Raw genomic sequence first — 23,288 nt, forward strand, 5'->3', positions numbered from 1 at the left:
ATTCTTTTCTGTAAATACTAACTTGGATGATAGAACATGATACTTTTCAGGTTTTTTTTTTTTTTTTTTTTTATTTACCAGTGTCAGTGTCAATAAAATGTAGTCCAGCCCAACCAATCTTCTTTCTGGAGGATTGGAGCCATGAAGTACCATGTTATTAACTAGGTAAATAAAGTCTGTCTCTTTAGATGGTAAATTTCAGAGTGTTTTTGTGATTTGTAGGTTTTAATGCTACTGCCAGTAAGTCTCTTGGCTTAAAAGAAAAGAAAATTGATTTTCCAATATATGTCAAGTATGCTGTTCAGAGTTGAAAAACAAGTTAAAAAAAAAAAAAGTACCTGTGAAAAGCTAAAGAGAATGTGGAGGGAAGAGCAATTCATTTCAAACTTTTTTTTTTCCCCAGCAGCAGCAGAAGAGCAAAATTTCCTATAAGACTTTCATTTAACAATTAACTTCTCCACATAATTAATCCAACTCTACAGTTTTACTATATAAACTGATCTCATTATTACTTAGGCAGTGAAGTGATTATGAGAACTGCCTTTAGGGTCAAGTAAGGACTCAGTTTGATCCTTGTTTTGTTATTTCTAGATATGACAAGTAACTTACTTAACCTCTCTATGCCTCATTAATATAGTCATAATAATAGTTCCCATCTCAAACAGCTGTTCTAAGGATAAAAAGAGATATTAATGCAAAGCACAACAAAATGCCTGGCAAATGGTAAGCATTCAGTATTTGACAGCAAGGATAAATATGATGATGATGATAACTATGATTTACAAAGTGTATACATGTACATTTATCATAAAGATCACATAACTTTAAAGAGTAAATATGTGTCTGTATGTATATTCACTTCAGTTCAGTTCAGTCCCTCAGTCATGTCCAACTCTTTGCGACCCCATGGACTACAGCACGCCAGTCCTCCCTGTCCAAAACCAACTCCTGGAGTGTATTCAAACTCATGTCCATTGATTCGGTGATGACATCCAATCATCTCATCTTCTGTTGTCCCCTTCTCCTCCGGTCTTCAACCTTTCCCAGCATCAGGGTCTTTTCCAATGAGTCAGCTCTTCACATCAGGTGGCCAAAATATTGGAGCTTCAGCTTCAACATTGGTCCTTCCAATGAATATTCAGGACTGATTTCCTTTAGGATTGACTGGTTTGATCTCTTCTGTCCAAGGGACTCTCAAGAGTCTTCTCCAACACCACAGTTCAAAAGCATCTATTAATGGGCACTAAACTTTCTTTATAGTCAAACTCTCATATCCATACATTACTACTGGAGAAACCATAGCTTTAACTAGATGGACCTTTGTTGGCAAAGTAATGTCCCTGCCTTTTAATATGCTGTCTAGGTTGCTCACAACTTTTCTTCCAAGGAGCGTCTTTTAATTTCATGACAGCAGTCAACATCTGCAGTAATTTCAGAGAACAAAAAAATAAAGTCTGTCACTGTTTCCACCATTTCCCCGTTTATTTGCCATGGAGTGATGAGACCAGAGGCCATGATCTTAGTTTTCTGAATGTTGAATTTTAAGCCAACATTTTCACTCTCCTCTTTCATTTTCATCAAGAGGCTCTTTAGTTCTTCTTTGCTTTCTGCCATAAGCTTGGTGTCATCTGCATATCTGAGGTTACTGATATTTCTCCCAACAATCTTGATTCCAACTTGTGCTTCATCCAGCCCAGCATTTCTCATGATGTACTCGACGTATAACTTAAATAAGCAGACTAACAATATACAGCCTTCACATACTCTTTTCCTGATTTTTACTGATTTGAAACCAATCTGTTGTTCCATCTTCAGTTCTAACTGTTGCTTCTTGACTTGCATATAGATTTCTCATGAGGCAGGTCAGGTGGTCTGATATTCCCATGTGATCCACACAGTCAAAGGCTTTGGCATAGTCAATAAAGCAGAAGTAGATATTTTTCTGGAACTCTCTTGCTTTTTTGATGATCCAACAGATGTTGGCAATTTGATCTTTGGTTCCTCTGTCTTTTCTAAATCCACTTGAACATCTGGAAGTTCACAATTGATGTACTGTTGAAGTCTGGCTTAGAGAATTTTGAGCATTTCTTTGCTAGCGTGTGAGATGAGTGCAATTGTGTGGTAGTTTGAGCATTCTTTGGCATTGCCTTTCTTTGGGGTTGGAATGAAAACTGACCTTTTCCAGTCCTGTGGCCACTGCTGAGCTTTCCAAATTTGCTGGCATATTGAGTGCAGCACTTTCACAGCATCATCTTTCAGGATTTGTAATAGCTCAACGGGAATTCCATCACCTCCACTAGCTTTGTACATAGTGATGCTTTCTAAAGCCCACTTGACTTTGCATTCTAGGATGTCTGGCTCTAGTTGAGTGATCACACCATCGTGTGACCTTTTTTTGTATAGTTTTTCTGTATATTCTTGCCATCTCTTCTTAATATCTTCTGCTTCTGTTAGGTACATACTATTTCTTTTATTGTGCCCATGTTTGCATGAAATGTTCCCTTGGTATCTCTAATTTTTTTGAAGAGATCTCTAGTCTTTCCCATTCTATTGTTTCCCTCTATTTCTTTGCATTGATCACTGATGAAGGCTTAGGCTTTCTTATCTCTCCTTGCTATTCTTTGGAACTCTGCATTGAAATGGGTATATCTTTCCCTTTCTCCTTTGCCTTTTGCCTCTCTTATTTTCATAGCTATTTGTAAGGCCTCCTCAGACAACTATTTTGCCTTTTTGCATTATTTTTTCTTGGGGGTGGTCTTGATCACTGCCTCCTGTACAATGTCACGAACCTCCATCCATATTTCTTCAGGCACTCTGTCTATCAGACCTAATCCCTTGAATCTATTTGTTATTTCTACTGTATAATCATAGGGTATTCGATTTATGTCATATCTGAATGGTCTTGTGGTTTTTCCTACTTTCTTCATTTTAAGTCTGAATTTGGCCTTAAGGAGTTCATGATCTGAGCTATAGTCAGCTCCTGGTCTTGTTTTTGCTGGCTGTATAGAGCTTGTCCATCTTTGGCTGCAAAGACTATAATCAATCCCATTGCAGTACTGACCACCTGGTGATGTTCATGTGTAGAGTCTTCTCTTGTGTTGTTGGAAAAGGCTGTTTGCTATGACCAGCGTGTTCTCTTGGCAAAACCCTATTAGCATTTGCCCCACTTCATTCTGTACTCCAGGGCCAAATTTGCCTGTTACTCCAGGTATTTCTTGACTTCCCACTTTTCCATTTCAGTCCCCTATAATGAAAAGGACATCTTTTTGGATGTTAGTTCTAGAAGGTCTTGTAGGTCTTCATAGAACTGTTCAACTTCAGCTTCTTCAGCATTACTGATTGGGGCATAGACTTGGATTACTGTGATATTGAAAGGTTTGCACTGGAAATGAACTGAGGTGATTCTGTCATTTTTGAGTTTGCATCCAATTACTGCAATTTGGACTCTTTTGTTGACCATGATGGCTACTGCATTTCTTCTAAGGGATTCTTGCCCACAGGAGTAGATATAATGATTATTTGAGTTAAATTCACCCATTCCAGTCCATTTTAGTTCTCTGATTCTTAAAATGTCGACGTTTTCTCTTGCCATCTCCTGTTTGAGCACTTCCAATGTATGTTTACACATGATATTAAATGTCTGGTGTCTGTCACTAATAAAATCATCTCAATTAGTTGATGCTACACAGTGCCTTTCATGGAGGAGGAAATGGCAACCCCCTCCAGTATTCCTGCCTGGAAAATTCCATGGACAGAGGAGCCTAGTGGGCTACAATCCATGGGGTTGCAATGAGCTTGACATGACTGATTACCTGCGCATATACACACACACATAAACACTACCTTCACTAAGCTTTCAAGCATGCACTGTACATCAGAAAACAACTATCACTCTGAGCACTTACTATGTGATAAGTAATGTTATAATAGATTTTAAATATTAAAATACTTAATTCTTACAATAAACCAATGAAACAAGTTACTATTGTTATCTCTGTTCACAAATAGAGAAACTAAGACCTGGGCAGTTAGTGCAAGTTGTACAATCAATAGGTGGAATGCAGGGACTGCATTATATGCTATCAAGCTTCCAGCCTCTTTGTTCTTATGCATTATTCTCTATTGCTTTATAGGGATCAATCTGAATTGTTAACCCTTCAGAATTATAATATCAGAAGAAGTCAAAAGTACTCTGTCTCTTCAGTTTTCAGGAAATGAGATTTTTATTGGTGTTCTTTTCACAAATGGGCAGTTTAAGGCTGAGGATTGTGCATCTGCAAGGTAGTACATTTGAAAAGAATTAGTAAATATAATGAAAGAAATGTTGTGTCCAGTCACTCTTCATTTTCTCTTTCAAAAATAAAATTCAGGGATGTACAATTGAGCTATAATTTCAGGAATAAAGAGGGACAATTGAATTTTCTGGTTTTTATCTCAAATGGCTGCCTAAAAGGACCATTTTTACCACACTAGCCCAACTTCAAGCAATGGAATATAAATTCATTTTAAGGATAAAACAGTAGCTTTTAAATAATTTTCAATTGCATGAAGAACTTATAGAAATTATTAGCGAATTCCTAAAGGGATGTCAAAGGCTTGAATTCTTAGGATAAACCCAAGCTTAGAATCATCATCTAGGCACTACAGGAATTGCTTGTGCTTTTATGAAATCTTAAACTATTGATCTAAACTCTTCATGACTCTTATCTTTTAGCTACTGGTATTTCTAAAAATATCCACTGTTGTTTCCATTTTTATACATATTACAAAAAAATTAAATTATTAAAGGATTTTAGATTTTAAAATCTACAGTGCTTTATTACATGAGTTATACATAATTCATAATCTAAAAATATAGTTATATTGTTAATCAAATTTCCAGCTAGTATTGTTCACTTATGGAATATTAGAAAGAAATTATTTTAAGTCGTCTGTTACAGGACAAACTATTATTTGACCAGTGATTAATGTTCTGAAGTTAAAGAATTTTTAGGCAGCAATTTATGAAGTTTCTTTATAAGTTATAAAGTATCTATAAGTCTTTAACTTTCTTAGCACTTTCTATAAGCAAAAATGTAATTATGTTATTTATGTCAGAATGGTCTAATGTGAAAACTTACAGTCTAAATATCAAGACTGTACTAGTCTTAGCACCTAAACACCACAATAGCAGACAGGCCATTGTTGGACATTTTATTGTTTTCTTCAGTTGTTTTTATCTGTAAATTTAAAAAATTGTGTTACATATTTTTAGGTTGAAAAATAAAATAAAGGAAGACTTCAACTTCCATGAGGGATTATTAGCTAGCAGAGGCCTATCAAAACTACTAGGAAAAAATAATTTATAACATAAAATCAACTGGTGGAAGACAGAGAACTGGAAAAGTGGACACCTTGAGGAGGGAACACTCCAAAGAGAGGAGACCTCAGTGAGGTAAACTGACTTTTACAGACTTTAACCTGGCACCATGTGGCAATTCTGGACATGTATTAGTAAATACTGTTAAAGAAGTGCTGTGGCCACCCAGTGTTTATTTTTCCTTTCAAAAAAGTGTTCAAAAATCTACAGTTTGGAAACAAAATTAGGATACAGAGGGACCACTGAGTTTTCTGGCTTTTACGTCAAATGGCTGCCTATAAGACAGTTTCTATTCTTTGGGTCTAGCCACAAATAAGGTAAAATAATAGCTTCTGGATCATGTAAAGGGGAAATAAGTTTGCAGATACATTTGAGACTGGTAATCAGCTAATATTTTCTCATGTTTAGTACATGACAAAGGTAAGAAAGCATCACTATGAACAAAGCTAGTGGAGGTGATAGAATTCCAGTTGAGCTATTTCAAATCCTGAAAGATGATGCTGTGAAAGTGCTGCACTCAATACACCAGCAAATTTGGAAAATTCAGCAGTGGCCACAGGACTGGAAAAGTTCAGTTTTCACTCCAATCCCAAAGAAAGACAATGCCAAATAATGATCAAACTACCACACAATTGCACTCATCTCACATGCTAGTAAAATAATGCTCAAAATTCTCCAAGCCAGGCTTCAGCAATACGTGAACTGTGAACTTCCAGATGTTCAAGCTGGATTTAGAATCAAGCTGGATTTAGAAAAGGCAGAGGAATGAGAGTTCAAATTGCCAACATCTATTGGATCATTGAAAAAGCTAGAGAGTTCCAAAAAAAAAATCTACTTCTGCTTTATTGATCATGTCAAAGCCTTCGACTGTGTGGCTCACAACAAACTGTGGAAAATTCTTAAAAAGATGGGACTACCAGACCACTTGACCTGCCTCTTGAGAAACCTGTATGCAGGTTAGGAAGCAACAGGTAGAACTGATCATGGAACAACAGACTGGTTCCAAATAGGAAAAGAAGTAAGTCAAGGCTGTATATTGTCACCCTGCTTATATTTAACTTATATGCAGAGTATAACATGAGAAACACTGGGCTGGAGGAAGCACAAGCTGGAATCAAGATTGCCAGTAGAAATATCAATAACCTCAGATATGCAGCTGACACCACCCTTATGGCAGAATGTGAAGAAGTACTAAAGAGTCTCTTGATCAAAGTGAAAGAGGAGAGTGAAAAAATTGGCTTAAAGCTCAACATTCAGAAAACTTAAGATCATGGCATCTGGTCCCATCACTTTATGGCCAATAGATGGGGAGACAGTGGAAACAGTGGTTAACTTTATTTTTCTGGGCTTCAAAGTCACTGCAGATGGTGAATCCAGCCATGAAATTAAAAGACACTTACTCCTTGGAAGGAAAGTTATGACCAACCTAGACAGCATATTAAAGAGCAGAGACATTACTTTGCCAACAAAGGTCCATCTAGTCAAGGCTATGGTTTTTCCAGTAGCCACTTATGGATGTGAGAGTTGGGTTATAAAGAAAGCTGAGTGTCGAAGAATTGATGCTTTTGAACTATGGTGTTGGAGAAGACTCTTGAGAGTCTCTTGGACTGCAAGGAGATCCAACCAGTCCATCCTAAAGGAGATCAATCCCAGGTGTTCATTGGAAGGACTGATGTTGAAGCTGAAACTTCAATACTTTGGCCACCTCATGCGGAGAACTGACTCATTTGAAAAGACCCTGATGCTGGGAAAGATTGAGGGTATGAGGAGAAGGGAATGACAGAGGGTTAGATAGTTGGATGGCATCACCAACTCAATGGACATGGGTTTGGGTGGACTCCGGGAGTTGGTGATGGACAGGGAGGCCTGGTGTGCTGCAGTTCATGGGGTCGCAAAGACTCGGACACAACTGATCGACTGAACTTAACTGTGTTTATCTAAAGAAATATTAACTTCAGACATTGAATTTTACATTCTAAATTTTTTAAATGATTATTTTACGTATTTAAAATATATGGTGATATGCTCCATATTCTCATCTATTTTGTTAACTTTATCCTCCATTTTCTATAATATAATAATAATAAATACTTTAAATGCCTTGTTAATTACCTCTATTATCTGGATTACAATGCATTTGTGTTTCTGATCTATGTTTTTTTTTTTTTCTCTATATTATCAAATGAACATTGGACAAACATTCACTATATAAAACAATAATAAGGAATTGCAGGGTTTAAAATATAACTAAATTCATGAAAATAATACTGTAAAAATGAGAGGTGGATAAATGGAGTTAAAAGTATCCTAAGTTCCTATTGCTATTAGGGAAGTAATAAGAGTAATATTCTGTGGTAGATTACAGTAAGGTAAAGTTACATGCTGTAATGGACCTCCCTCGTGGCTCAGTGGTAAAGAACCCACCTGCCAATGCAGGAGACACAGGTTTGATTATTGGGTTAGCAAGATACTCTAGAGATGGAAATGGCAACTCACTACAGTATTCTTGCCTGGAAAATCCCATGGACAGAGGAGCCTGGCAGGCTCAAAAAGAGTCGGACACAACTTAGTGACTAAACAACATACTGTGATTACTACCCACCAGAAGAACAGAGAGACTTTTTAATTAACAAGTTTATGGAAAAAAATGGACTCACAAAACAATATTGACAAAATATTTACAAGAACAATATAAAAGTGACTCAGAAAACAAATGTAGCTCAAGCCAAGAAATTAGGCATATTTAATGCCCCTGTATTTCATACCTCCATGTTTAATTCATTAATATGTTGTGCCATCTCTACCTCTAAGATAGCAGATGTAAAGTCAGTCAACTATTTCAGTAATTCCACTAAGTAAACTAAATATTCCAAATGAAAGACCAAACTTTTCAGAGTTGGTAAAAAGTAACAAATGGAAATATGTGGGCCTCACTACACTCCAAATTGATAGACTCCCATTTTCTTTAATTATCTATATGCAAAAAGTTGGACAGGACTAAAGTGACTTAGAACACACACATGCACATGTGAACTTAAATCTTTATCGTTCAGAGAAAATTCACGAAATATACACATACATATACCTACATTTCAACTGTGTACATTTATGATTACTTTTTATAATTTTATTATTTTATAAAGTCCTCATACTGTTACATTTTATAAATGGCTAGGTTTGTAATAAACAAAAGAGACATGTTTGACCAACAAAAGCAGACACACTTTATAAGGTAATTTATGCTTATAGAGGTAAGAAATTATAGATTTCTTAGATAATAGTTCTCTGCCACAACTTGGCAATTTTACTTAACTTCAATTTACCATCCATTTACTGACTCTCAACATCACTATTTAACTGAAAATGATGAAAATTTTCTATACTGTTCTGTCAAAGATACAATAGCCACTAGCCAGGCATACCCATTGAGCACTTCAAACTAGCTTGTGTAACTACAAACTTAATTTTAATTAACTGAAATTTAAATTGAATCATCTACATGAGGTTAGTAGCTACTATATTATATAATATAGCTGTAGTATTTGTCATGAAATCTTGAAAAGATAGGAAAACACATTTTTTTAAAAATCTGCCCTTCCCTCAAGGTGATTTCATCCTCATAAGAAAAATCCTCATTTAAAAATATATAAAATGGTGAAATAAATGAATTTATAGGTGGATATGACATATAAGTTAGGTATGAGAGGTAGTGCTGGTTAGATAATCAGTAATTTAAACAAGGCGGGTACTGTACTGTTTGTGAGTAACTGAGAGTTTAGCAGAAGTGTAATTAGGAAGCATCACATAAAAAGACATCTTAATAAATGGATGGCACTGTCATCCACAGAGTAGCTCAAGCCATGAAATTAGGCATATTTAATGCCCCTGTATTTCATACCTCGATGTTTAATTCATTAATATGTTGTACCATCTCTACCTCTAAAAATAAAGCTGGAAAATTTATACTTGTCATCTCTACCTTTTCTACTCTAGGCCACAGAGTTAATATATAGTGTTTAGCATACTGCCAAAGCCTTCTATTAAGTTTCTGTACTTCCTGTCTACCTTGAAACAATCTTTCCAAGCAGTGGCTAGATAATGCATTTTAAACGTATAAAGCAATCATGGTCCCACCCTGCTTAAAATTACTCAGTTTATTTCAAATTACACTTATAATTACTAAAAATAAAGGATTAACAAAAATGTCTTATTCCCTTATCTTAAAATGTGTGATATGCGCTGCTAACTTATCACATAACTTTCTCTTCCTCTTTCTGTTTTCTAGACACTTGCCCATAGATTCCTCTCCCTTGCTAAGACTTTTCCAAAATTTACAGCAGTTATTATTACAGCCTACAATACTCTACCGCCTGGTATCAGCTGGTTTCCTCTCATTATTTGGAATCAAAAAATAAACACTACTTTTTTAAAGCAGTCTCCTCCCAGCAACTACCCTAACAATCTACTCAATAACTGCAGTATGGCCATAGATAACTTCCTGCATAGCCATTATCTGTTTTTCTCCCACCACCAGAATGTAAGTATTTCTCATCATCAAAAGAAGGTAAAGTTACAAAAAGACTGTAAGTCTAGTTAAACTATATCTCAAATGTCTAGAGCAGTAACTGGATTGTAGAAATAAATATTCAGTAAATATTTATTAAACGAATAATTGAATGGTAAGGCACAGAATATGTTTTAAATATTTTCTGTAAAGTATTTTTAAAATATTTTAAATATGATAAAATACAAATTTTATCATAAGAGAGGAGTAGAAAATAAATCTGAACAGGTCAGGCAGTGGTAGATTATGAAGAATCTGTACATAACACTTCCTCCTGGAAACTAAGGCTCTCCAAATCAACAGGATGAAGTAAATAAAAATTAGAAGAGAAACATCAATTGCAGGTACTCTGAACCTTACAAAAGTTTTTATTTTACTTCCATCACTTGAAAAAAAAAAATGTTGTGGTATACCTTGTGTGTGCTTAGTCACTCAGCTGTGTCCAACTCTACCGACCCCATAGACTGTAGCTTGCCAGGCAAGAATGCTGGAGTGGATTGCCATTTCCTTCTCCAGGGGATCTTCCCTACCAAGGAATCAAACCTGGGTCTCCTGCATTGCTGGTAGACTTTTTATCAACTGAGCTACAAGGGAGGCAAATCTTAAGAAAGTAATTTGCTTAATTATTAAAGATGAAACACTGAACTATAATTCAGTTCTATCTATCTATACCTATTTAAATAGCTAACTATCCTTTCAAGCAACCTAGAAGCCCCCCTTCCAATCCCTCTAGTCAATTTTCCCCTTCAGACTTAGTATTTATTTTTACCACTGTCAGCACGGATTAGTTTGTGCATGGAATCCTTGCACAAAGATCCTTTGTGATCTTAAGATTTGTGAAGTGTACTGGTTATATATTTTGTTGAAGTCCCTTAGTGTGTATTGCTTTGATGTTTTCTCATGATTTCTCTGAGAGGATACATTACTGGGAATAATACCACAATGCAATTTGCCCTTCTCTGTGAATGATATCAAAGGGACATGATATCAGTATGTTTTATTATTGGTGATATTAAACTTTCTAAATGTACATATACTATCTTCCATTTATAATCAATAAATATTTGTTTTGGAGAAGACACTTTGAAAATATACAAAGATTCTATTTCTCCTTAAATATGTACCAAATGATTTCATCAACCACCAGAGGATCTTGTCAGCAGTGATTATTATTACTTTATAATGTCCTGACAGCTTTCCATTTAACTCATTTCTTTTCCATTGTTAATTAGAATTATTCCTCAAGAAGAGTGCTGTCATTTGTTCCTAATCAGAATATATCAGGAAAGATTTAAAGATGTTTAAGCTATAATCAAATCGAATGATTATTTATCTTCCTGAAGAAAATGTTTTAACTTTGACCACTCCCCTGGAGAAAAGATAGGCTACCCAATCCAGTATTCTTGTGCTTCCCTGTTTTCTCAGATGATAAAGAACCTGCCTGCAATGTGGGAGACCTGGGTTCGACCCCTGGGTTGGGAAGATCCCCTGGAGGAGGGCATGACAACTCACTCCAGTATTCTTGCCTGGAGAACCCCCATGGACATGGGAGCCTGGAGGGCTACAGTCCATGGGGTCACAAAGAGTCAGACACCACTGAGCAACTAAGCACTTGTGATATTCAGATAGGCTCCTGTGCTCTTTTGACATTCCCTCATCCCTTTTTTCCTTTCTTCATTTTTGAATATGTCCATGTTTTCTGGCAATACAAAATCATTCAGGATCATCTTGTATTATCCCTATGCCATCCTTAGAATCAATCACTTTCTCAGCAAACCCAAAAATTTCTTCTATTAGACAATGATACTTAGAAACCAAGACTACGCTTACAAATTGCTACTGTGGAGTCACATCTTCTAGGACTTCTCAACAGACAGGGCTAACTGAGTTTATATTGTTGATAATATAAAACCAAAAACGTGTGTATGTGTTAGTTGCTCAGTTGTGTCTGACCCTTGCGACCCCATGGTTTGTAGCCTACCAGGCTCCTTTGCCACTGGACTTTTCAAGCAAGAATACTGGAGTGGGTTGCCGTTTCCTTCTCCAGGGGATCTTCCCAATCCAGGCATCAAACATGGGTCTCCTGCATTGCAGGCTGATTCTTTACCATCTGAACCACCAGGGAAGTCCCTCATACAAACATAAGTTTACGTTAATAAAACTTGAGTGTATAATACTACTTCCAATAACAGTCTTAGACCAGTGAAATGGAGTCATTCAATTGCTAAGTTGTGTTCGAATCTTTGTGACACCATGGACTGCAGCACATCAGGCTCCCCTATCCATCACTATCTCGTGGAATTTGCTCAAACTCATCTCCACTGAGTCAATGATGATATCCAGCCACCTTATCCTTTTCCATTCTCTTCTCCTCTTGCCCTCAATTTCTCACAGCATCAGTTTTTGTTTTTGTTTTCGACAGTGAGTTGGCTCTTCACATCATGTGGCTAAAGTACTGGAACTTCAGTTTCAGCATCAGAACTTCCAATGAACATTCAGTGTCGATTTCCTTTAGGAACTTCAGTTTCAGCATCAGAACTTCCAATGAACATTCAGGGTCGATTTCCTTTAGGAATCGTTTAGGAAAATCGTTTAGGAATCCTTTAGGAAAAGTTTGATCTCCTTGCTGTCCAAGGGACTCTCGAGAATCTTCTCCAATACCACAGTTCAAAAGCATCAATTCTTTATCACTCAGCATTCTGCTGCCGGGTCAGGGGCACTGAGTTGGTTCAGTGTGTGCACAGGACCTTTTGAAGGAGGTTGCCATTATCTTCATTACCTCCACTATAGTTTTGCCTCAGGTCAAACAACAGGAAGGAACACAGCCCTGCCCATCAACAGAAAATTGAGCTGAAGATTTACTGAGCATAGCCCCACCAATCAGAACAAGACCCAGTTTCCCCCACAATCAGTCTCTCTCCCAGGAAGCTTCCAAAAGCTTCTTATCCATCAGAGGGCAGACAGAAGGAAAACCACAATCACAGATAACTAATTAACTGATCATGTGGACCACAGCCTTGTCTAACTCAATGAAACTATGAGCCAAACCATGTAGGGCCACCAAAGACAGATGGGTCATGGGGAAGAGTTTGACAAAATGTGGTGCACTGGAAAAGGGAATAGCAAACCACTTCAGTATTCTTGCCTGGAGAACCTCATGAACAGTATGAAAAGGCAAAAAGATATGACACTGAAACATGTACTCCTCAGGTCCATAGGTGCCCAACATACTACTGGACAAGAGTGGAGAGAAAACTCCAAAAAGAATGAAGAGATGGCGCCAAAGTGAAATCAACACTCAGTTGTGGATATGACTGGTGATGGAAGCAAGTCTGATGCTGTAAAGAAAAATATTGCATAAGAACCTGGAGTGTTAGGTCCATGAATCAAGGTAAATTGAAAGTGGTCAAACAGGAGATGACAAGAATGAACATCTACATTTTAGGAATCAATGAACTAAAATGGACATCACCGAAAATGGTCAATACCAAAATCAGATTGATTATATTCTTTAAAGACAAAGATGGAGAAGCTCTATACAGTCAGCAAAAACAAGACCAGGAACTGACTGGGCCTCAGATCATGAACACTGAAGAAGGAAATGGCAACCCACTCCAGTGTTCTTGCCTGGAGAATCCCAGGGACGGAGGAGCCTGGTGGGCTGCCATCTGTGGGGTTGCACAGAGTCGGACACAACTGAAGCAACTTAGCAGCAGCAGCAGATCATGAACTACTGCCAAATTGAGAGATAAATGGAAGTAAGTAAGGAAAACTACTAGACCATTCAGATATGACCTAAATCAAATCCCTTACAATTATACAGTGGAAGTGACAAATAGATTCAAGGGATTAGATCTGATAGAGTGCTTGAAGAGCCATGCATGGAGGTTCATGACATTGTACAGGAGGCAGTGATCAAGACCATTCCCAAGAAAAAGAAAATGGTAAAAGGCAAAATGGTAGTCTGAGGAGACCTTATAAATAGCTGAGAAAAGTAGAGCAGCTAAAGGCAAAGGAGAAAAGGAAAGATATACCAGTTTGAATGCAGAGCTCAAGAGAATAGCACAGAGAGATAGAAAGCCTTCCTCAGTGATCAATGAGAAGAAATGGAGGAAAACAATAGAATGGGAAAAACTAGAGAGCTCATCAAGAAAATTAGAGATACCAAGGGGGCATTTCATGCAAAGATGGGCATAATTAAAGAGAGATATGGTATGGATCTAACAAAAGCAGAAGATATTAAGAAGAGGTTACGAGAATACACAGAAGAACTATACAAAAAAGATCTTCATGACCCAGATAACCACGATGATGTGATTATTCACCTAGAGCCAGACATCCTGGAATGCAAAGTCAAGTGGGCCTTAGGAAGCATCACTATGTACAAAGCTAGTGGAGGTGATGGAATTCCAGTTGAGCTCTTTCAAATCCTGAAAGATGATGCTGTGAAAGTGCTGCACTCAATATACCAGCAAATTTGGAAAGCTCAGCAGTGGCCACAGGACTGGAAAAGGTCAGTTTTCATTCTAATCCCAAAGAAAGGTAATGCCAAAGAATGTTCAAATTACCACACAAATGCACTCATCTCAGAGGCTAGCAAAGTAATGCTCAAAATTCTCCAAGCCAGGCCTAAACAGTACATAAACTATGAACTTTAGGATGTTCACGCTGGATTTATAAAAGGCAGGGGAACCAGAGATCAAATTTTCAACATCCACTGGATCACAGAAAAAGCAAGAGAGTTTCAGAAAAACATTTACTTCTGCTTTATTGACTATGCCAAAGCTTTTTACTTTTTACTGTGTGGATCACAACTATGGATAACTCTTCAAGAGATGGAAATACCAGACTGCCTTACCTGCCTCCTAAGAAACCTGTATGCAGGTGAAGAAGCAACCGTTAGAACTGGATATGGAAAAATGGACTGGTTCCTAATTGGGAAAGGAGTACATCAAGGCTGTATATTGTCACTCTGCTTATGTAACTTACATGCAGAGTACATCATGCAAAATGCTGGGCTGGATGAAGCACAAGCTGAAATCAAGACTGCCAGAAGAAACTTCAATAACCTTAGATACCACCCTTATGATATATGTGAATGTCGTATGTCATATGCCAATGTCATATGACATATGACATATGTCTGTCATAAGATACCTCCCTTATGACAGAAAGTGAAGAACAAAGGGGTCTCATGATGAAAATGAAAGAGGAGAGTGAAAACGTTGGCTTAAAACTCAACATTCAGAAAACTAAGAGCATGGTTTCTGGTCCTATCATTTCTTCACAAACAAATGGGGAATCAATGGAAACAGTGAGATACTCTATTTTCTGTGGCTCCAAAATCATTGCAGATGCTGACTGCAGCCATAAATTTAAAAGACGCTTGATCCTTGGGAAAAAAGCTCTGACCAAGCTGCTGCTGCTGCTGCTGCTAAGTCGTTTCAGTCGTGTCCGACTCTGTGCGACCCCAGAGACGGCAGCCCACCAGGCTCCCCCATCCCTGGGATTCTCCAGGCAAGAACACTGGAGTGGGTTGCCATTTCCTTCTCCAATGCATGAAAGTGAAAAGTGAAAGTGAAGTCGCTCAGTCGTCTGACTCTTAGTGACCCCATGGACTGCAGCCTACCAGGCTCCTCCGTCCATGGGATTTTCCAAGCAAGAGTACTGGAGTGGGTTGCCATTGCCTTCTCCTCTGACCAAGCTAGATAGCATATTAAAAAGTAGATACATTACTTTGCCAACAAATATCTTCTCGTCAAAGCTATGGTTTTTCCAGTATTCATGTATGGATGTGAGAGTTGGACCATTAAGAAACTGAGTGCTGAAAAATTGATGTGTTTGAACTGTGGTGTTGGAGAAGACTCTTGAGAGTCCCTTGGACAGAAAAGAGATCCAACCAGTCCATCCTAAAGGAAATCAGTCCTGAATATCCATTGGGAGGACTGATGCTGAAGCTGAAACTACAATACTTTGGCCACCAAGTGCAAAGAACTGACTTATTGGAAAAGATCTTGATGCTTCTTGCACCCTCTACTTTTGCCTTCAATCCTTCCCAGAATCAGGTCTTTTCCAATGAGTTGGCTCTTTGCATCAGGTGAGCACATTTTTGGAGCTTAGACTTCAGCATCAGTCTTTTCAATGAATATTCAGCATCAATTTCTTTTAGAATGGACTAGTTTGATCTCCTTGCTGTCCAAGTACTCTCAAGAGTCATCTCTAGCACCACAGTTCAAAAGCATCAGTTCTTCAGCACACTGCCTCCTTTATGGTCCAACTCTTACATCTGTGCATGGCTATTGGAAAATCATAGCTTTGACTAGATGGACCTTTGTCAGCAAAGAGATGCCTTTGCTTTTTAATATGATGTCTAGGTTTGTCATAACTTTCCTTCCAAGGAGCAAGTGTCTTTTAATTTTGTGGCTGATTTTGGAGCTCAAGTAAATAAAATCTGTCACTGCTTCTACTTTTCCCCCTCTATTTGTCATGCAGTTAAATTACCAATGTTACAAATACCCATCGTTGGCCAGGAAACCCTTTCAAGTTGTTTCCTGAGTCAACCTGATAAATGTTTAACAATGTTTAATAGCACCTTGCTTATGATAATTACAAAATATTACAGCCTCATCCTGAATGTTTGCAGTTCTAGCCTTAAAAATCAACTAACTCACAAACAGATAATGGCATTTAGAACTAGCAACCTTTGAGTTATATGTGTCCCCTACCCCAAGCAAGGTTGGTTTCCTGGTTATTAAAAGAAAATAAAAGTCCTAATTTTTCCAAAATTAATTTTCATGAGTTCGTACAGATACTTCCAATTCAAATTTAAGTTTATAGGATTTTTATTCTTAACTTTATATAATATTTCATTCTCCTTTCCCCCATGCCAAAATCTAAGACCCCAGTCATAATAAATATTTACTCATCTGCCTAGACTTGGCAATATGTTATGTTTAAATTTACATTATAATTTCATTATTATATAGTAATTAATGACAAAATAAACGGACTTACAGATTTGTATTTTTGTCATTGTAACTTTGAAACAGATTTCCGTGAGGGAGATTTATGATGAAAATCAAAGACTCAGTATATCTTTGATATTGGCCATTTCACAACATAGATGTATATCAAAATATTAGTTTGAACAGTTTAAATATGCACACTTCTCATCTGAGAATCATAACTCAATAAAAGTGCTGAAAAAATACATAGTTGCAAGAGCATAGTATGTCTCTGTAGCTTTTCCAGGTAATTGTGAATATACTGAGATAATACATAAAATTTGACAAGTGGTCATTTATTAAATGTTATTGAAGTGTAGGAAATGGAATCATACTGATTACATTTTTATAGTATATTAAATTGTAGCTTATTGGTCTATCTTACACTTTGAATACATCTTTAATTGGTATATTATTTTTCAGCAGAATGCACTGATCATTTGGAAAATATTAGTTCACAGAGTTGTACAAAGTCTTCATACATTGAAATATTTTATTATTTGATATAATCACATTCTTAAACATCACTTACAATCTCATTTTAAAGTAATTTAAGATTGGTAAGCTTACAAGTACACAATGCCAAGTATGCTTTCCAAAATTCAAATTTTCACTTTAACATTCAAATTTTATCATTGGCAACAAATATTGCCAATTGCTTCCCTGAAAACGATCCACACCAGTCATTTCCTAGAGAATACCTGCCAAAATCCAAATCTGAATAAGCACACATTATCATTCATTTTAGTAAAAATGGTATCCTATATAAAATATAACAACAAAAAATCCAGTGAATTCAGCTCATAGCACAAACAATTATAGAAGTTATTTCCTTGAGACAAAAAGAAAGGATGTATATGCTCTTCCCATTTTTGTTAACAGTATATTGAAAAGTATATGTAAATTCCATTTCCCTCTAAGAATTTTGCTTCTATCCTATCCACAGGATGGTCTGACTAATCACAACAAAAAGCCTAAATGATAAACCTATATGATAAGTGTCAGTGGAGAAAATTTCAACATCTTTAAATATATATAACTTTTAATTAATTATTGTTAAAGAGCAAAGAACATTCTTTGCTTCCTTCAAAACATTTTAGCTTTTTGAATACCCATAAGTAGAATGGACTAATATTACATGTATGGTGGCATTTTTTTTCTTTATTAAATATCTGTGTGTAAGGTTTTCCTTTGATCTAGTCCCTTAGCCAGTCCCTTGCTATATAACAAAAATTTAATGGATATTTTATATGCTCATTATGAGGAAGGTTGATTTCGCACATTATTCAATTGTAAATTACTCATCCAAAGAGAGATCATCTGTGCATTAGCCAGCATAACTTTATTTTATTACACTTGACATACATGAGAGAGTGAAGTGATCATGCCCACTATCATTAAACAGATGGCAGTGATTTTTTTCTGTCCTCTGTAACTCAGAAGGAGTGTCCTTTCTTATTCTACTTCAAAATTAAGTTTAACCTAAACAACAATTAAAAGTAGATTTCATGGCTTTCCACTGTCAATTAGAATGCAGAATTTCACTGATGACTATCACTTCACCAATGAAAACAAGTCATATAGAAAATTTCAGTATTTAAAAACAAACAAGGTGATAAGCACTCACAAAAAAAAAAAAGCTAAACTAAACTCATCTCACAGGCTGGCAAAGTAATGCTCAATTCTCCAAGTCAGGCTTCAACAGTACGTGAACCATGAACTTCCAGATGTTCAAGCTAGATTCAGAAAAGCCAGAGAAACCAGAGATCAAATTGGCAACATCTGTTGGATCATCGAAAAAGCAAGGGAATTCCAGAAAAACATCTACTTCTGCTTTATTGACTATGCCAAAGCCTTTGACTGTGTGAATCACATGGGAATACCAGACCACCTGACCTGCCTCCTGAGAAATCTGTATGCAGGTCAAGAAGCAACAGAACTGGACATGGAAAAACAGACTGGTTCCAAGTCGGAAAAGGAGTATGTCAAGGCTGTATATTGTCACCCTGCTTATTTAATTTATATGCAGAGTACATCATGAGAAACTCTGGGCTGGATGAAGCACAAGCTGGAATCAATAATGCAAAGAGAAATATCAATAACCTCAGATACACAGATGATATGATCCCTATGGCAGAAAGTGAAGAAAAACAAAAGCGCCTCTTGATGAAAGTGAAAGAGAAGAGTGAAAAAGTTGGCTTAAACTCAACATTCAGAAAACTAAGATCATGGCATCTGGTTCCATCACTTCATGGCAAATAGATGGCGAAACAGTGACAGACTTTATTTTGGGGGCACCATGATCAATGCAGATGGTGACTGCAGCCATGAAACTAAAAAATGCTTGCTCTGTGGAAGAAAAGTTATGATCAAACTAAACAGCATATTAAAAAGCAGAGACAATACTTTACCAACAAAAGTCTGTCTAGTCAAATCTATGGTTTTTCCAGTAGCCATGTATGGATGTGAGAGACGGATTATAAAGAAAGGTGAGTGCCGAAGAATTGATGCTTTTGGACTGTGGTGCTGGGGAAGACTCTTGAGAATCCCTTGGACTGCGAGGCAATCCATCCAATCCATCCTAAAGGAAATCAGTCCTGAATATTCATTGGAAGGACTGATGCTGAAGCTGAAACTCCAATACTTTGGCCACCTGATGCAAAGAACTGACTCATTGGAAAAGACGCTGATGCTGCAAAAGACTGAAGGATGGAGGAGAAGGGGATGACAGAGGATGAGATGGTTGGATGGCATCACCGACGCATTGGACATGAGTTTGAGTAGGCCCTGGCAGTTGGTGATAGATAGGGAAGCCTGGCATGCTGCAGTCCATGGCGTCGCAAAGAGTTGACATGACTGAGCAATTGAACTGAACTGACTGAAACTAAATGAATTAAGTTTTCAGCAATATCATATCTTTCCATTATATAAGCCATCATGGAAGCCCTTATAAGCAACACATGGCTGTTTTCCAACCTAACCTAAAAGGTCAGCAAGAAAAGGAGCGAATACAACATGAACAGTAGTAAAGAGAAATCACCCCAACTTTTAACCACTGTCAAAGAAAAGGGATGACTTGGAAACACAAGGAGCCATAACTGCACGATGAGCTAGCACCTGCCATTTCTTCCATTGACATTTTCAGAGCATATGGTATAACCTCGGTAGGCTGGAAACTGTTCCAGAGATCTAGCTACAAGATAACCCTTCTATAAAGTGCACAGTGCTCCTACTGAATACAAGGCTGTGGACACACAAAGGATTGAGGCTGGGAAGGAAAGCTGATCAAAATTATTCCTGAAGCACTGGGATCCTTCACCCCACTTGAAGGATGAAAATGAGAGAGAAGAAATGAGAGACATCCTTCCAAGGCACATTGGACTTTCATAAAGTACACTACCATGGACAAAGATAAGTGGGGTGAGGGAAGAAGGTAGCAAAACAAAGAGAAACTGCCAAAGCACCAATGAGTTCAAGGTTTGTTTCTGTGTGAATAAAATTTTCAAGAACTCCAAAGTCTAGCTATCATGCTACATATCAGAGAGAAAGATTCTAAACGAACCAAAGAATTGGTTGCAATGTATATAGTAGCTTGTATGCAAAGTATACAGAGTTCTATGAAATCTCACCACAGCAAAGATGAAGATCCTACTTAAACAGAAGCAGTGATCCTGTCTTAATAGTTTTTAATGCCAGTGTTGAACTAAATATAAAAAAAAGCTGCAACAAAATCCAGATTTCACTACGGATCTGACTGGCTTTCTTCTCATATAAATATTTTGACATAGATGTTTGCAATTGAGATGTATGTCATTTTCTGAATACAAACAAAAATAAAAAATTATCCATTTTTGTTTGGCATATGATTCTGGCAAATAATAAAAGCAAAGAAGCAGGAAAATATTAAATACATACATAGGGTAAAAAATAGTCAACATAAATAAATCCATGAATGGCCAAATTACTGGAACTATTTTACAAAGAATTTAACATCATTGCTGCTACTGCTGCTAAGTCGCTTCAGTCGTATCAGACTCTGTGAGACCCCATAGATGGCAGCCCACAAGGCTCCCCCATCCCTGGGATTCTCAAGGCAAGAACACTGGAGAGGGTTGCCATTTCCTTCTCCAATCTTAACATCATTAGGGAATATATATTATATGATCTAAGAGAAAATATTGAAAACATATCTGAATTATGCTCACTAAAATTACAGTGAATTTTAACAGTGGAGAGTTCTGACAAAACATGGCCCACAGGAGAAGGCATTAGCAAACAACTTCAGTATTCTTGCCTTGAGAAACCCATGAACAGTATACAAAGACAAAACGATATGACACTGGAAAATGAGTACCCCAGGTTGGTAGGTATCCAATATGCTGCTGGGAAAAGGCAAGAAACAGCTCCAGAAAGAACGAAGAGGATGAGCAAAAGGGGAAATTATGCACAGTTGTGGATGTGTCTGGTGGTGAAAGTAAAGTCTGATGCTGTAAGAACAAGATTGCATAGGAACCTGGAATGTTAGGTCCACAAATCAAGATAAATTTGAAGTGGTCAAACAGGGGATGGCAAGAGTGAACATCAACATTTTAGGAATCATTGAACTAAAATAGACTGGAATGGGTGAATTTAATTCAGATGACCATTATATCCACTATTGTGAGCAAGAATCCCTTAGAAGAAATGGAGTATCCTCATAATCAACAAAAGAGTTTCAAATGCAGCACTTGGATGCAATCTCAAAAATGACAGAATGATCTCTGTTCATTTCCAAGGGAAACCATTCATTATTACAGTAATCCAAGTCTATGCTGCAACCATGAATGCAGAAGAAGCTGAAGTTGAATGGTTCTGTGATGTACTTTTCATCACTGGAGACTGGGATGTAAAATTAGGAAGTCAAGAGATACATGGATTAACAGGAACGTTTTGCCTTGAAGTACAAAATGAAGCAGGGTAAAAGGCTAACAGAAATCTGAGGGTCAAAGAATCGATGCTTTTGAACTGTGGTGTTGGAGAAGACTCTTGAGAGTCCCTTGGACTGCAAGGAGATCAAAGCAGTCCATCCTAAAGGAAATCAGTCCTGAATATTCATTGGAAGGTCCGACGCTGAAGTTGAAATTTCAATACTTTGGCCACCTGATGAGAAGAATTGATGCATTGGAAAAGACACTGATGCTGGGAAAGACTGAAGGCAGGAGGATAAGGGGAAGACAGAGGATGAGATGGTTGAATGGCATCACTGACTTGATGGACTCAAGTCTGAGCAAGCTCCAGGAGATGGTGATGGACAGGGAAGCCTAGCCTGCTGCAGTCCATGGGGTCACAAAGAGTCAGACATGACTGAGTGACTGAACTAAACTGAGACGCCAAGAACTAAACTGAGACGCCAAGAACTAAACTGAGATGCCAGTGCATTGGCTAAGAGAATGCACTGGTCATAGCAAACACCCTGTTCCACAACACAAGAGATGACTCTACACATGGATATCACCAGATGGTGAATACTGAAATCAGATTGATTACATCCTTTGCAGCCAAAGATGGAAAAGCTCTATACAGTCAGCAAAAACAAGACCAGGAGCTGACTGTAGCTGAAATCATGAACTCTTCATTGCCAAATTAAGAGTTAAATTGAAGAAAGTAGGGAAAACCACCAAACCATTCCAGTGTGACCTAAATCAAATCCCTCACAATTATACAGTTGAAGTAACAAATAGATTTAAAGGAACAGATCTGAAAGACGGGGCTTGAAGAACTATGGAAAGAGGTTTGTGACTTTGTACAGGAGGTAGTGATCAAGTCCAAGACCATCCCCAAGAAAAAGAAATACAAAAAGGATAAATGGCTGTCTGAGGAGGCCTTACAAATAGCTGAGAAAAGAAGAGAAGCTAAAGGCAAAGGAGAAAAGGAAAGATATACCAATCTGAATACAGAGTTCCAAAAAACAACAAGGAAAGATAAGAAAGCCTTCCTAAGTGGAAAAAATAGAGGAAAACAATAAAATTGAAAAGACTAGAGACCCACTCCAGTGTTCTTGCCTGGAGAATCCCATGGACAGAGGAGCCTGGTGGGCTGAGGTCTATGGGGTCGCACAGAGTTGGACACGACTTAAGCGACTTAGCAGCAGCAGCAGCAGAGATCTCTTCAAGATAATCAAACATACCAAAGGAACCTTTCATGCAAAGATGGGCTCAATAAAGGACAGAAACGGTACGGACCAAACTGAAACAGAAGATATTAAGAACAGGTGACAATATACAAAGAACGACTATACAAAAAAGGTCTTAATGATACAGATAACCACGATGGTGTGATCAGTCCTCTAGAGCTAGACATCCTGGAGAGCAAAGTCAGGTGG

Source organism: Bos mutus, chromosome 21 (assembly GCF_027580195.1).
Source record: "Bos mutus isolate GX-2022 chromosome 21, NWIPB_WYAK_1.1, whole genome shotgun sequence".
In the NCBI taxonomy this organism is placed as follows: domain Eukaryota; kingdom Metazoa; phylum Chordata; class Mammalia; order Artiodactyla; family Bovidae; genus Bos; species Bos mutus.